The 17202-nt window shown below is 52.1% G+C and overlaps 1 protein-coding gene across 1 annotated transcript in view; it reads left to right on the forward strand.

Annotated features, from left to right (window-relative positions):
• The window catches only part of LOC146822427 (uncharacterized), a 128128-nt gene extending 113298 nt beyond the window's left edge, over window positions 1-14830 (forward strand). Inside the window, exon 3 of the transcript XR_014963301.1 lies at window positions 14513-14830. The gene's annotated coding sequence lies outside the window, so the exon portion shown is untranslated. The remainder of the gene's footprint in view (window positions 1-14512) is intronic.
• The last annotated feature ends 2372 nt before the right edge of the window (window positions 14831-17202 follow it).

Genomic DNA, 17202 nt, shown 5'->3' on the forward strand with positions numbered 1-17202 from the left:
TTCCTCACCCTACTCCCATGCGAGGCACCCTCAGACCACCACTCTCTCCCCAGTCCAGGGCCTTGACCCTTCAACTGGTTCCCCAGCCTAGGGTCTACACCCTTAGGCTGCACCCGTTCCAGGGGCGAGTCCCCCCTCCACCTGCACCCCCTCCCAGAGTTCCGCACCCACCCAATGGGAGTAGCACCCCTGGAAGACAATTCTGGGGGGGCACTGCTAACAGATGTCCCACCCGCCAGGTCAGGCAGTACCCATCCCTGGCCTCTCAACCCAGGATCTAAGCCCTGTGGCTGAGCCGGTGACCGAGGTGAGACCTTCCTCCCTCTGCACCCCCTTCCAGAGTTCCGCACCCTCCCACCTGGAGAAGTACCCCTGGAAGTCAATTCTGGGGGGACACTGCTAACAGATGTCCCACCCGCCAGGTCAGGCAGTACCCATCCCTGGCATCCCAGCCCAGGATCTAAACCCTGCAACTGGGCCAACCCCAGAACCTCAGGAGCTCTGATTACAGATGCCCCGGGTCCTCCTGACACTAGGGGCTCCCCCTCACTGGGCGGCACATCAGGGCAGCCTAGGCTCCCAACCTGGGGCTCACTTACGGAACTCTCCAGGCCCTGAGACTGCGGTTGGGGCACCTCGGGACACCTCCCCGTCTCACTCCTTCCTATGGCTAGGTCGTGAGGCCCTACAACCCTCTCTCTTCCCGGGGACCTAGCTGGGCTATTCGCCACCTCTCCCACCTCGCTGGGTTGGAAGATCCCTGCCCCACCCCCTTCAGAGTCACTCCCCAATGCCTCCTCAGACACCCTGGCCCTCACCCAGAGGTCTGCCTCCTGTGCAAGCTCCCTGGGGTCGGAGAACCCACACTGTACTAGGTGGTGACGCAACCTTGGGGAACAATTCCTGAGCATGTGCTCCCGGATGACTACCTGGCACAGCCCTTCCCACTCATTCACTGCACTACTCACCACCCAATCCTCCAATGCCGTCCCACACACCTCCGCAAACTCCCCCAGGACTGGTGGGACAGTTTTCCCCTGCCCTGAACTCTAACCTGTCCCCCTCTTCCTGGGAATCAGGCACCGTCTCCTGGGCTCTGGGAGTGGGACACCCTACATTGGATCCACTCTCGCTGCCACCACTGGAACCCACCCTTACTGGTGAATCCAGACCACAAAAACCACTCTCAGGGGACAACCTACCCTCCCGAGCTGGTCTCTCCCTGGCAAAGGCCCTCTCTGCCTCCGCCATCCTCTCCTGCGCTAGGACCTTCTCCGTTTCTAGCCTCTTCTCCTCCACCCTCAGCAGCGCTAGCTCCACCTTCAGCCTTTCCAGCGCCAGGTGATGCTCCCTTTCTTCCCTCCTATCTACCCACTCTTCTGGGGACAGGGAAAGGGACGGGGCAGTGCCCCCGGGACTGGACCCAGCGCAGGACTCCCTAACTCTGGTGTTCTCCCTTGCTACTGGCGTCCCCCCCGATCATCTTCTTCCTCCTCGTCAGTGTCACCACCCTCCAGGGTTATGGACTGGGCCCCCTTACTCTCGGAGTCCTCCCTACACTAGAGTTCCTCCTCCGGGTCTCCACTAAATCCACCCTTTAAATATGCGAAGGGGTAATCTGACAGGTCCCCACCAATCTCTAAGGGTTCCCCCCTCTTGAGGGCCTCATAGAGAAAGAGCTTCCTGCGTGTGTTGCCTACTGAGGGTATCCCTCTCTCCCTGCAGAAATCCACTACTTCCTGCTCCGTGTATTCCATAAGATCATCCTCGTTGTAGGTTAACCCCATCCTGGCGAGGTACACCCGGGACACACCACCCACAGTGCAACAAGGGGACACAATTTAAAAACACACTTCTAGGAGGAAATAACAATCAGGAAAAACAATAATTCCCCAAAACCTGAGATTACTTTAAACGCTCAATTTGCAGTGCAAGCCGTTGTCGCTGCGGTACTGCGCAAACACAAGTCCTATCCCACCGCTGAACACCAATGTTGGAAACGGGTAGCGTGGTGAAGAGCGGGCGGGCCAAACTCCGGAGGAAATGTGCAGAGCATCCACGCAGTACACACAGGCGACACACAAGGCACACTACAAAAAGAGACACTACACCGGTTTAGGTTAAAAAAAAAAGAACTTTTGTATTGTCAAAACCACAAGGTGTCAGGTAATCTCTACACTGCGCCAACCGGCGCTCGGTTCAAATTTACAGGGGGGAATTATGTACAGGGCAGGACCAATCGGGCCCCTGCCGGAATCATGGCGACTTAGAAAACAATGAAAATAAGTCCATCAGCCTCAAACCTGCAAGGGAATCATCATGGCATAACATTAAGCAATAATCCGGAACACCTGTAATAAAAATAGAATGGCATTCCTCTATGCATCACCAATATGAGTGACTCCTGAGCCTGAGGCAGAAATTAAGGTAGGCAGTGCATCAACACATCAAACCCTGGCATCTCAACACAGCGCTGCACATGGCAAGTAAATAGCGCTTACAATCCAGGGCATGTGAACATAGCGCTGCACATGACAATTGACTGGCGCTTCAAATCAGGACCTTTAACATAGCGCTGCACATAGCAAGTAATAGCGCGTTAAAACAGTACATTTACCCTAGCGCTGCACAAAGCAAGGCATTAGCGCTCAGAGCATGGAAAATCAACATGGCGCTGCACATAGCAAGGCAATCGCGCTTCAAATCATAGCCTTCAACATGGCGCCGCCCAGAGGACTTCAATAGCGCGTTAACTAGGCATGTTAACCCAGAGCTGCACATAGAAACTCAATAGCACCTCAAATATGCATGTTAACCTAGAGCTGCACATAGACAACTACAGGGGACCCTTTGTACCCTCTTCCAAATGCCCAAGGGTGGCAACTGCCCACTGTCCGGTGGGGCAATTGAGTCCAGGTGCCTCCGTCTGGAGAGAGGTCCCCCTCTCCGGGGCTCCCCAGTCAGGCAGGCCCCTTCGTTGCAGCTGCCCGCTGTCAGGTGGGGCAGCTGTGCAGGGAACCAATGCGGCACTCTGGATACCGGGGGCGGGCACCGGCAATGTGCCCTGTTGCCCTCTCCACCCCTCGACTCCTCACGGGGCCCAACTCACCGGCAGTCCTCGAGGCGGTCACTGGGGATCTGCAGGGAGCCGCTCTTCTCCCTCGGCGTCTCCTTCCCGCCGATTCGGTAGGCGGGGTAGCTGATCGAGGGGCTCCCACTGGCAGCAGAGCCCCTCCCGTAACGATCGGGACTAGCTCCGGGCTTCGGTCGCGGGAACCAATAAGGACGCAGCTTCCGGCGAGGTGCGGCCGATGACGCGGCCGGCACCCCGGTCACCTGGCAACGCTCCGCCGACACTCCCAGGGCCTAGCACCGCCCTCGTAAAAGCCGCGGCGGCCCTCCCTGGACCTCAGAGCTGCGGCGACCTCCTCCACCAGGGCGCTTCTCCTTCCCGTGGGCCCGGGCGGCGGTGGTGATCTTGGGACCCAGCAGTGCTCTCTCCGCCCGGCCACGCTACCGGCGGGGTCCCGGCCAGCGGTGGAGAGTTCTGGTCAGTTTCTTCTTGCGGGGGCAATACGGGGTAGGCTCCCGTTTCTAAGTGGAGCGTCAATACGGGGTAGGCTCCCGTGGAATTGGCATCATGACCACGGGGTGGGCTCCCGCTGGTATAAATACAAACACCGCGTGGCGGCATACACACTGGGTAGGCTCCCGATGTTGTGAATAAGCGCCGAGGCAGTTGGCACTCGCGCCGACGGCCGGTATCACGCGGGGTGGGCTCCCGCTGGCGTCGATTTACCATCCATATGGCGGCAGCACAGGGGAGTGGCCAGACATCGCCCCCCCAGCAGAACACAGTCAATTCAGATGTAGCGCTCACCGAATCTAGCGCTCTCCTTCCAGGGGCAGCTTGGATATAGCGTTCTCCTTCCAGGGGCAGCTTGTGAATAGCGCTCTCCTTCCAGGGGCAGCTTGTGAATAGCGCTCTCCTTCCAGGGGCAGCTTGTGAATAGCGCTCTCCTTCCAGGGGCAGCTTGTGTATAGCGCTCTCCTTCCAGGGGCAGCTTGTGAATAGCGCTCTCTGGTTCCTGCCCCTTGGTTGAGGGTTTCTGGAGGGGGGGAAGTTGCGTTGGTGGCTGAAGGCGGACTAATTCGTCTCTGCCTGTCATCCCTGGATTCTCCTCTCGCCGGGCCAGATCAGTGGGTAGTTCAGGATCCCTCACTCACTTGAAAGGCAGCACCTAAGCCCTGTCACTTCCAGAGGCATAGGTCCCTAACTAAACCTACCGCCTAAAACTCCTGCGAAGGCTTCTCCAGGTTTGCGTTGCCACCACTATATCTTTCCCTTGCCCTGTGGACAGTAGGGGGGGTAGGTAGGCTCAGGGCCCAGCACACAGGCCTATGTGGCGGTATCCCCTGGCAGCAGGTCCCCTCTCTCCCTGGTCCACCCTCTGACTGAGCACATGGCAACACAGCTCCGCCCTTTATGCACCCCTCACCCCACCTTCCAGACAGTGCCAGAAGCTTCTAGAAGCGTCTGGGGAAACTGGCTCTAACTGGCCTAGGGGGAGGGGTAGAGCACCCTGGGTGCCAGGCTTCCCTCCAAAAGCTGGTGCTGCTGGGAAATAACCACTAGACTGTCAACCTAGCTCAGTCAAACGGCGCAACCACACAGCTTTGGCATCCATTTTAAATTACATTTTTAAAATGGGGAAACTCAGTCTGCACACATTCGATCTTTGCATTTACACATGTGGTTTCCCAGAAAAGCAAAAGATTTCTGGGAAAAGGGCCAAGTCCAACACAACCCCCTTCCAGCCAAAAGCCAGGGTAGACTGATCAATGCCTTGATGGGCTTCCCTGCTTAGGGCGAGAAAAGGTGGACGCAGGTCCGCAACTGCAGGAGCACCCGCAGGTTCTCCTCCACTCTGGAACCCGATGGTTCCCTCTCTCAACCCTTCCTCGACCGACTAAGCCACCACCCGGGGGTTCCCTAGCTGGTTGTGGCCAGGACTGGCCCCTGGGCCATCCAGATGTCTCTGGCCCTTGCGGTCGCACAGAGTGGGGGGCAGTAACCCCAGGCCCGTAGTACTCGTTGACCACTCTCCTCCTCCTCCTTGCAGTTCCAAACTGCCACTGGTCCACCCACCTGGGGTCCGCACCCTCAGGCTGACCAGCCATCAGGGGCGAGGCTCACCTCCCCCTACCTCTCCTTCTGGGGTTCCTCACCCTACTCCCATGCGAGGCACCCTCAGACCACCACTCTCTCCACAGTCCAGGGCCTTGACCCTTCAACTGGTTCCCCAGCCTAGGGTCTACACCCTTAGGCTGCACCCGTTCCAGGGGCAAGTCCTTCCTCCACCTGCACCCCCTCCCAGAGTTCCGCACCCTCCCAATGGGAGTAACACCCCTGGAAGACAATTCTGGGGGGGCACTGCTAACAGATGTCCCACCCGCCAGGTCAGGCAGTACCCATCCCTGGCCTCCCAACCCAGGATCTAAGCCCTGTGGCTGAGCCGGTGACCGAGGTGAGACCTTCCTCCCTCTGCACCCCCTTCCAGAGTTCTGCACCCTCCCACCTGCAGAAGTACCCCTGGAAGTCAATTCTGGGGGGAACACTGCTAACAGATGTCCCACCCGCCAGGTCAGGCAGTACCCATCCCTGGCATCCCAGCCCAGGATCTAAACCCTGCAACTGGGCCAACCCCAGAACCTCAGGAGCTCTGATTACAGATGCCCTGGGTCCTCCTGACACTAGGGGCTCCCCCTCACTGGGCGGCACATCAGGACAGCCTAGGCTCCCAACCTGGGGCTCCCTTACAGAACTCTCCAGGCTCTGACACTGCGGTTGGGGCACCTCGGGACACATCCCCGTCTCACTCCTTCCTATGGATAGGTCGTGAGGCCCTACAACCCTCTCTCTTCCCGGGGACCTAGCTGGGCTATTCGCCACCTCTCCCACCTCGCTGGGTTGGAAGATCCCTGCCCCATCCCCTTCAGGGTCACTCCCCAATGCCTCCTCAGACACCCTGGCCCTCACCCAGAGGTTTGCCTCCTGTGCAAGCTCCCTGGGGTCGGAGAACCCACACTGTACTAGGTGGTGACGCAACCTTGGGGAACAATTCCTGAGCATGTGCTCCCGGATGACTACCTGGCACAGCCCTTCCCACTCATTCACTGCACTACTCACCACCCAATCCTCCAATGCCGTCCCACACACCTCCGCAAACTCCCCCCAGGACTGGTGGGACAGTTTTCCCCTGCCCCTGAACTCTAACCTGTCCCCCTCTTCCTGGGAATCAGGCACCGTCTCCTGGGCTCTGGGAGTGGGACACCCTACATTGGATCCACTCTCGCTGCCACCACTGGAACCCACCCTTACTGGTGAATCCAGACCACAAAAACCACTCTCAGGGGACAACCTACCCTCCCGAGCTGGTCTCTCCCTGGCAAAGGCCCTCTCTGCCTCCGCCATCCTCTCCTGCGCTAGGACCTTCTCCGTCTCTAGCCTCTTCTCCTCCACCCTCAGCCGCGCTAGCTCCACCTTGAGCCTTTCCAGCGCCAGCTGATGCTCCCTTTCTTCCCTCCTATCTACCCACTCTTCTGGGGACAGGGAAAGAGACGGGGCAGTGCCCCCGGGACTGGACCCAGCGCGGGACTCCCTAACTCTGGTGTCCTCCCTTGCTACTGGCGTCTCCCCCCGATCATCTTCTTCCTCCTCGTCAGTGTCACCACCCTCTGGGGTTATGGACTGGGCCCCCTTACTCTCGGAGTCCTCCCTACACTGGAGGTCCTCCTCCGGGTCTCCACTAAATCCACCCTTTAAATATGCGGAGGGGTAATCTGACAGGTCCCCACCAATCTCTAAGGGTTCCCCCCTCTTGAGGGCCTCATAGAGAAAGAGCTTCCTGCGTGTGTTGCCTACTGGGGGTATCCCTCTCTCCCTGCAGAAATCCACTACTTCCTGCTCCGTGTATTCCATAAGATCATCCTCGTTGTAGGTTAACCCCATCCTGGCGAGGTACACCCGGGACACACCACCCACAGTGTGCAACAAGGGGAAACAATTTAAAAACACACTTCTAGGAGGAAATCACAATCAGGAAAAACAATAATTCCCCAAAACCTGAGATTACTTTAAACGCTCAATTTGCAGTGCAAGCCGTTGTCGCTGCGATACTGCGCAAACACAAGTCCTATCCCACCGCTGAACACCAATGTTGGAAATGGGTAGCGTGGTGCACAGCGGGCGGGCCAAACTCCGGAGGAAATGTGCAAAGCATCCACGCAGTACACACAGGCGACACACAAGGCACACTACAAAAAGAGACACTACACCGGTTTAGGTTAAAAAAAAAAGAACTTTTGTATTGTCAAAACCACAAGGTGTCAGGTAATCTCTACACTGCGCCAACCGGCGCTCGGTTCAAATTTACAGGGGGGAATTATGTACAGGGCAGGGCCAATCGGGCCCCTGCCGGAATCATGGCGACTTAGAAAACAATGAAAATAAGTCCATCAGCCTCAAACCTGCAAGGGAATCATCATGGCATAACATTAAGCAATAATCCGGAACACCTGTAATAAAAATAGCATGGCATTCCTCTATGCATCACCAATATGAGTGACTCCTGAGCCTGAGGCAGAAATTAAGGTAGGCAGTGCATCAACACATCAAAGCCTGGCATCTCAACACAGCGCTGCACATGGCAAGTAAATAGCGCTTACAATCCAGGGCATGTGAGCATAGCGCTGCACATGACAATTGACTGGCGCTTCAAATCAGGACCTTTAACATAGCGCTGCACATAGCAAGTAATAGCGCGTTAAAACAGTACATTTACCCTAGCGCTGCACAAAGCAAGGCATTAACGCTCAGAGCATGGCAAATCAACATGGCGCTGTACATAGCAAGGCAATCGCGCTTCAAATCATAGCCTTCAACATGGCACCGCCCAGAGGAATTCAATAGCGCGTTAACTAGGCATGTTAACCCAGAGCTGCACATAGAAATTCAATAGCGCCTCAAATATGCATGTTAACCTAGAGCTGCACATAGAAACTCAATCGCGCTTCAAATATGCATGTTAACCTAGAGCTGCACATAGCCAACTACAGGGGACCCTTAGTACCCTCTTCCAAATGCCCAAGGGTGGCAACTGCCCACTGTCCGGTGGGGCAGTTGAGTCCATGTGCCTCCGTCTGGAGCGAGGTCCCCCTCTCCGGGGCTCCCCAGTCAGGCAGGCCCCTTCGTTGCAGCTGCCCGCTGTCAGGTGGGGCAGCTGTGCAGGGAACCAATGCGGCACTCTGGATACCGGGGGCGGGCACCGGCAATGTGCCCCATTGCCCTCTCCACCCCTCGACTCCTCACGGGGCCCAACTCACCGGCAGTCCTCGAGGCGGTCACTGGGGATCTGCAGGGAGCCGCTCTTCTCCCTCGGCGTCTCCTTCCCGCCGATTCAGTAGGCGGGGTAGCTGATCGAGGGGCTCCCACTGGCAGCAGAGCCCCTCCCGTAACGATTGGGACTAGCTCCGGGCTTCGGTCGCGGGAACCAATGAGGACGCAGCTTCCGGCGAGGTGCGGCCGATGACGCGGCCGGCACCCCGGTCGCCTGGCAACGCTCCGCTGACACTCCCAGGGCCTAGCACCGCCCTCGTGAAAGCCGCGGCGGCCCTCCCTGGACCTCGGAGCTGCGGCGACCTCCTCCACCAGGGCGCTTCTCCTTCCCGTGGGCCCGGGCGGCGGTGGTGATCTTGGGACCCAGCAGTGCTCTCTCCGCCCGGCCACGCTACCGGCGGGGTCCCGGCCAGCGGCGGTGAGTTCTGGTCAGTTTCTTCTTGCGGGGGCAATACGGGGTAGGCTCCAGTTTCTAAGGGGAGCGTCAATACGGGGTAGGCTCCCGTGGAATTGGCATCATGACCACGGGTTGGGCTCCCGCTGGTATAAATACAAACACCGCGTGGCTGCACACACACGGGGTAGGCTCCCGATGTTGTGAATAAGCGCCGAGGCAGTTGGCACTCGCGCCGAAGGCCGGTATCACGCGGGGTGGGCTCCCGCTGGCGTCGATTTATCATCCATATGGCGACAGCACAGGAGAGTGGCCAGACAGCGCCCCCCAGCAGAACACAGTCAATTCAGATGTAGTGCTCACCGAATCTAGCGCTCTCCTTCCAGGGGCAGCTTGGATATAGCGCTCTCCTTCCAGGGGCAGCTTGTGAATAGCGCTCTCCTTCCAGGGGCAGCTTGTGAATAGCGCTCTCCTTCCAGGGGCAGCTTGTGTATAGCGCTCTCCTTCCAGGGGCAGCTTGTGAATAGCGCTCTCTGGTTCCTGCCCCTTGGTTGAGGGTTTCTGGAGGGGGGGAAGTTGCGTTGGTGGCTGAAGGCGGACTAATTCGTCTCTGCCTGTCGTCTCTGGATTCTCCTCTCGCCGGGCCAGATCAGTGGGTAGTTCAGGATCCCTCACTCACTTGAAAGGCAGCACCTAAGCCCTGTCACTTCCAGAGGCATAGGTCCCTGACTAACCCTACCGCCTAAAACTCCTGCGAAGGCTTCCCCAGGTTTGCGTTGCCACCACTATATCTTTCCCTTGCCCTGTGGACAGTAGGGGGGGTAGGTAGGCTCAGGGCCCAGCACACAGGCCTATGTGGCGGTAACCCCTGGCAGCAGGTCCCCTCTCTCCCTGGTCCACCCTCTGACTGAGCACATGGCAACCCAGCTCCGCCCTTTATGCGCCCCTCACCCCTCCTTCCAGACAGTGCCAGAAGCTTCTAGAAGCCTCTGGGGAAACTGGCTCTAACTGGCCTAGGGGGATGGGTAGAGCACCCTGGGTGCCAGGCTTCCCTCCAAAAGCTGGGGCTGCTGGGAAATAACCACTAGACTGTCAACCTAGCTCAGTCAAACGGCGCAACCACACAGCTTTGGCATCCATTTTAAATTACATTTTTAAAATGGGGAAACTCGGTCTGCACACATTCAATCTTTGCATTTACACATGTGGTTTCCCAGAAAAGCGAAACATTTCTGGGAAAAGGGCCAAGTCCAACAGTACCTTTTTCCTATAAGCCACAAACATCAGAATTGGTAACATAAAGTGTACATACCTTAGCTACAATCTGCAATTCAAATTAAGTATTTACCTTATACGCTTCAAGAATTATAGGGTACATTCTACTATGTATTGTATCCTATTCTTTTCACAGGGGTGACCAGATGGCTGTAAATTGAAAATTGCCTCGTATGGATTCAACTTCTATTTTGTGTACCTTGTGTGTGGGCCACATGCATTTAATTTGGCACACTGTAGTAGGCTATGCTGTAGAATGTGTTGCAGTTGCAAATTAAGCTATATCTTGTATGGGTCATGAATTATGACACAATGTATGTGACACATTTTCCCAAAACTGGAGGCAACATTCTGAAAATATGAATGAAATTAGTGAATGATTTGTACTGCTTCTAAACATGCCACATGCATACAAACGGACACAGAACAGTGGACTGATGTCAGCATTGTGCTCCCTTTTGTATTATGGTTCCAGATAGTATGGTTGTAGAATTATAGGCAAAAACATAAAGTGTTTTTCAACCTAACTGAAGCCGAAAAAGAAAAACATACCTCGAGGTCACACCTAATTTGCACCTTTTTCCTATAAGCCACAAACATCAGAATTGGTAAAATAAAGTGTACATACCTTAGCTACAATCTGCAATTCAAATTAAGTCTTTACCTTATACGCTTCAAGAATTATAGGGCACATTCTACTTTGTATTGTATCCTATTCATTTCAATGGGGTGACCAGATGGCCAGAAATTGAAAATCACCTTGTATGGATTCAACTTCCATTTTGTGTACCTTGTGTGTGGGCCACATGCATTTAATTTGGCACACTGTGGTAGGCTATGCTGTAGAATGTGTTGCAGTTGCAAATTAAGCTCTATCTAGTATGGATCATGAATTATGACACAATATATGCACACACCTTTCATACATGACACACAAGACCATTCACACCGCCAGCCACAGGCCCAGCACATTACAACATTCATATCAACAGACAGCGCCATTCAAGGGCCCTTCACTTTCATAAGCCCACATGACTGACACAGCAATCACATCGGCTGGTGGTTGACATATTGTCTGCAGTGGCGTTTGACTAGCAGAGTGTGTAATGACCAGCAGCAAGTCACTACTCACACACTGCCAGCCAAATGCCAGCCCATGGACACTGCCAGTCAAGTGCCAGACCATGCACACTGCCAGCCAAGTGCCAGTCCACACACACTGCCAGCCAACAGCCAGCCCATGGACACTGCCAGTCAAGTGCCAGACCATGCACACTGCCAGCCAAGTGCCAGTCCACACACACTGCCAGCCAACAGCCAGCCCACGCACACCACCAGCCAAGCGCCAGTCCACGCACACCAACAGCCAAGCGCCAGCCCACGCACACCACCAGCCAAGCGCCAGACCACGCACACCACCAGCCAAGCACCAGTCCACACACACCGTCATTAAAAAAAATTCTAATAAGAAAGAAAACACAAACCAATTGCAACTAGATACAAAACTATAACTGCAAAGACAACAGCAGTAACTAAAGACATCATTCTATTGCCAAACGTGAAACTGAACAACAACTTTATAAAACCATACAGACCAGGCAGTACAGTATTAGTCACTAATGGGTGGCTGCTAGGATAGCCGGGAGTTGTCTGAGGCACAAGCCCACCATGACGTTGGACGGCTCCCAGCCGTCCGACGCACGCAACGTGTTAAAGTACAGAGAACAGAACATCCACAATATTTTTGATGTATTAAACCATCCTTAAAACTCTAAAAACTAAGGGGCTCATTACGATGACGGGTGGACTTGGTCCGCCCGCCACTGTAGCAGTGATTGGGACCGGCCGCCGAACATGCGGCGGTCCCACCACTGCAATTAGGATGCGTCCACCATACTGGCTGGCGCATCCTTGGCCTTTAACATTGTGGTCAGTGCTGCTGGTTGCAGCGCCGTCTGCAATGTAAAAGGTGCTTGCACCGCATTTCACTGCACCACATGGCAGGCACCACGCGGTGCCTGCCACTTGGTGCAGGGAAATGCGGGGGTACCATGTGTATCCCCCAGTCAAGCGACACCCCCCCAAGGGGGGCCCACAACGATTCCCCAAACCCAATCTCTGCCGGCCCGACGGTGGTGATCCTCCCGCTATCGTAATGAGCCCCTAAGTCTTCTGTGAATTGTACTTAATCAATCCAGGGTGACACCTGGGCTCTGTGGGCTTTAGTTGATAGAACATAGTCATAAGTAAGATCACAACTGATCTGAATAGTTTGCTACGCAACAAATAAAATAGCATATCTTAGCTTTCCATCTACTTCAAAAGTCTCAAGAACTGGTTTGAAGTAAAATTTCTTTTTTGATGTCCGCACTAGCTTTCCAGGAGTTTCCAGTAAGGGGTGAGATGAGCATGGACTGTTTGTGGCATCCATGCAATACCGTTCCTTCCAATAATCGGTAAAAAAAAATATGCTCCCCTCGCGGCCTGGATCCGCAGGGATGTAATGATCCGTGGGTTGCGGTGGTCGACCGACTGGGAAGACCGGATATCCCTGTACGCGGACGATATACTGCTATACCTCGCATCCCCCAAAAGATCCCTTATTGCGGTATTTAATATCCTTTCAATTTTTGGTAGATACTCCGGGTTTGGCATCAACTGGCAGAAATCTCTCCTCTATGTCCTGAGTGGAAAGGCCCCCCCAATACCTCGAAATTGTCCCATACCAATAGTCTCAGACGGCTTTAAATATCTGGGAATTTTTATTTCGCTAGACAAAACGCTCCGTTTCACCCGAAATCTCGCTCCCCCGATACAACGATTAAAGCAAGATATCGCAAATTGGAAATCACTCCCCCTCTCCTTATTAGGCAAAGCGGCCGTTTTCAAAATGATGTCCCTACCCCGCTTTCTCTATGTCCTCCAGAATTCGGCAGATCCAGTACCAAATTCTTACTTTAAACAAATAGAGGGACTTCAACAAGACTTTCTCTGGAATGGGAGACCTCGTATTGCTCTGAAAAAACTCACCCTCAACTGGTTCGACGGGGGAATTGGATTGCCTGACATTAGGAAATACTACTGGGCCTCACACTTAACGGCAATAAACCACAGCAACTATGGGCGGCCTGACAACCCCGGGTTTAGTATGGACAGACTGCTCCTTCCTAACGGTTCCTTTTCCAGGGCCCTTTATTCTAAGCCCAATAGATACCCCCTCACTGGCCCCACCAAGCATTCCATCCATATCTGGCACACGGTGACTGCCTCGCTGGGTTGGACCAACAAACTGACTTTGTCCACGCCCCTGTGGGACTCCCAGAGACTCGGGGACTTGGGCAACTTGCAGGGTTTTGATAAATGGGACCTAATTGGCTTTTCACACATCAGAGACTTGTGGGACAAAAATAGTGTTAAGTCTTTCGACTCCCTCCAACTCCAATATACCATGGCGGAATCAGAGCGTTTTCGCTACTTGCAAGTACGCCACGCACTGCAAACTGCACTACCCCGTGACACCTCCCCACCTGACTACTCACCACTAGAGGACAGACTGCTAGATGGCTATCTGCCCGAGAGAGCCATCTCCCTAACATATAGGAAACTCATTAATAATATGGATGACCCACTGTTGCCTCTGCGAGAGAAATGGGTGAAGGACGGGATCGAGTTGGACGATGAAAATTGGCAGACCGCAGTCTCCTCCCCTAAAACTGTTGCCATCCAAGCGTGCCTCCATCTTGTACAACTAAAAATATTACATAGAGTCTACATCACGAGGCCCCAATTGATACACATGGGTGGTCCAGCGTATGGGTATTGCAAAAGGGGCTGCACCCAGCTAGGCACGTTCATTCACAGAATATGGCACTGCGATCCAATACAGGCTTACTGGCGAGATATTCATAACATTATGAGCCAGGCACTGGAGCTTACTGTAAGGCCTAAGGCCCCCAGATGCCTCCTTAATATCGGGGAACCTACTGACCTAAACTCACATGCTATACAATGGGTCATTCTGGGCTGCATGATTGCCAAAAGAAACATTGCCCAACTCTGGGGGGCAGCACATGCCCCAAGGGTCGTAGATTGGGAGACAGACCTCGACTGATGTATGTTGTGGGAAAAGATAGTTTACGCAGCTAGGGGGTGTCCCCGAAAGTGGTCTAGGATCTGGACTCCCTGGAACGCATATCGTGGCTATATATGTACCCCACCAGATGACCCCGAATGTGACAGTCCCCCCTCAACATAACTTCCAATTATCATCCTCCTATGTTTATATACCTTGGTATCGCTGTGTGCCCTGTCATTGAACTGTTGGAACTGTACCTATGTTGAATATGCTGAATATGTTTAATAAAAAGAATTTACAAAAAATAAAAAAAATAAGCTGTTCATTTTTTTCTTTGGCAGCTCATTCATCTTTATTCCTTCTGTTGCAGATATTAGCTCCCCATGAAAATCACAGACCACCTCTCCTTTTTGAAATATGCGTAATTCAACGGCCTTCCTTCTTCCTTCTTCGTCAACAACAGAGGCTCCACTCCACCGTTGGTGACTCAGACATGAGTTAATTTGTTTATTACCAGTTGGAGATGTGCTTTCTGTCATCGGTTTCCAATTCTGGATTAGCTTTGCAACTTCTGGTACATCATTGCATTGCATTTTATTAAAATCTTTAGTACACATTTTTCTCTTGGTTGCCTTTGCGGGAACTGTTCTGTGATTTAAAGAAACAAAATAAATTGATATCAGTTTCTAAAATTCTTACTTTTCAATATATTTCAGCATATCTAAATGTTTACTTACTCATTGTTTCCTCCTTTCTTAGAAGTTGCTGTTTCAGTCTCCACTTATCATATGCAAGCCTCTCGTGAGCACCAACCAGTGCACTTCGGTCTTTTTTACCTGGTGGATTCCCATTCAGAGTCACAGGAAATTTTTTTTCAAAATGTATGAATACTAGTGTTTTTGGGTTTAAGGGGGCAAAGTCACTTCTTCCACCCAGCCCAAGGTGCTCAAAATTGGGTACGATATCAGGTTTTTCCCTTGGCTGGAAGCTGAAAAAAAAACTTCAGATAATACCAAAGGTAGATAGATCACATGAAAGGATCAGACCTGACCTTTCTAAGAAGTGTATTTATATCTTGTGCACTTAAACAGTGTCTCTGATATCCAGCCTGAGCTATTTGACAAATTAGCAAACCTCGCTAGAAGTGCTCACTATTAGCGAGTTATGCTAATTTTCAGTACCAACCCTAATGACTGTTTGCAGGTCCCTGTGGCCACCAGGACCCCATAATAAATCTCAGGTGATATAGCAAGAGTGGCTAGGGCTCATTTCCAGCCTCCAGGTACATGTCTGACTCCTATTTCTGACATTTTGAGGTGTTTGGTGTCAAACTCATTTTTTCCATTATAGCCCATAGAGCTCAGAGTCACATCACATTTCTAGTTCTAGACCCAAGGATAGTATACCTCAGATGACATATCATGAGTGTCTAAGACCCATGTCTGGCCTCTAGGGATGACTGTTTGAAGTTTTTGGGTTTAAGGGGGCAAAGTCACTTCTTCCACCCAGCCCAAGGTGCTCAAAATCAGGTTTTTCCCTTGGCTGGAAGCTGGAAAAAAACTTCAGATAATACCAAAGGTACATAGATCACATGAAAACATCAGATCTCAGCTTTCTAACAAGTATATTTAGGTCCTGGGTACTCACAAAGTGACTGTGATATCCATTCTGAGCTATTTGGAAAATTAACAAATTTTGTCCAAAAAATATTTTTTGACAATTTTTGCTAATTTTCAGTATCAACCCTCATGACGGTTTTCGGGTCCCTGTAGCCACCAAGACCCCATTATATATCTCAAGTGATATAAACAGAGTGGCTAGGGCTCATTTCCAGCCTCCAGGTACATGTCTGAATCCTATTTGTGACATTTCAAGGTGTTTGGTGTCAAACTCATTTTTTCCATTATAGGCCATAGAGCTCAGAGTCACATCATATTTCTAGTTCTGGACTCAAGGACCCCATAGTATACCTCAGATGACATACCAGAAGTGTCTAAGACCCATTTCTGGCTTCCAGGGATGACTTTTTGAAGTTTTGTGTTTCAGGGGGCAAAGTCACTTCTTCCACCCAGCCCAAGGTGCTCAAAATCGGGTACGATATCAGGTTTTTCCCTTGGCTAGAAGCTGAAAAAAAAACTTCAGATAATACCAAAGGTAGATAGATCAAATGAAAGTATCAGATCGGACCTTTCCAACAAGTGTATTTATGTCTTGTGCACTCAAACGGTATCTCTGATATCCAGTCAGAGCTATTTGATAAATTAGCAAAACTCGCTAGAAGTGCTCACTATTAGCGAGCTTTGCTAATTTTCAGTATCAACCCTCATGACTGTTTGTGGGTCTCTGTGGCCACCATGACCCCATAATATATCTCAAGTGATATAGCAAGAGTGGCTAGGGCTCATTTCCAGCCTCAAGGTATATGTCTGACTCCTATTTCTGACATTTCGAGTTGTTTTGTGTCAAACTTATTTTTTCCATTATAGGCCATAGAGCTCAGAGTCACATCACATTTCTAGTTCTAGACCCAAGGACCCCATAGTATACCTCAGATGACATATCAGGAGTGTCTAAGACCCATGTCTGGCCTCTAGGGATGACTGTTTGAAGTTTTTGGGTTTAAGGGGGCAAAGTCACTTCTTCCACCCAGCCCAAGGTGCTCAAAATCAGGTTTTTCCCTTGGCTGGAAGCTGGGAAAAAACTTCAGATAATACCAAAGGTACATAGATCACATGAAAACATCAGATCTGAGCTTTCTAACAAGTATATTTAGGTCCTGGGTACTCACAAAGTGACTGTGATATCCATTCTGAGCTATTTGGAAAATTAGCAGATTTTGTCAAAAAAACATTTTTTGACAATTTTTGCTAATTTTCAGTATCAACCCTCATGACTGTTATCAGGTCCCTGTAGCCACCAGGACCCCGTAATATATCTCAGGTGATATAACAAGAGTGGCTAGGGCTCATTTCCAGCCTCCAGATACATGTCTGACTCCTATTTCTGACATTTCGAAGTGTTTGGTGTCAAACTTATTTTTTCCATTATAGGTCATAGAGC

This window comes from Triturus cristatus, chromosome 6, assembly GCF_964204655.1.
Source record: "Triturus cristatus chromosome 6, aTriCri1.1, whole genome shotgun sequence".
Classification (NCBI taxonomy): domain Eukaryota; kingdom Metazoa; phylum Chordata; class Amphibia; order Caudata; family Salamandridae; genus Triturus; species Triturus cristatus.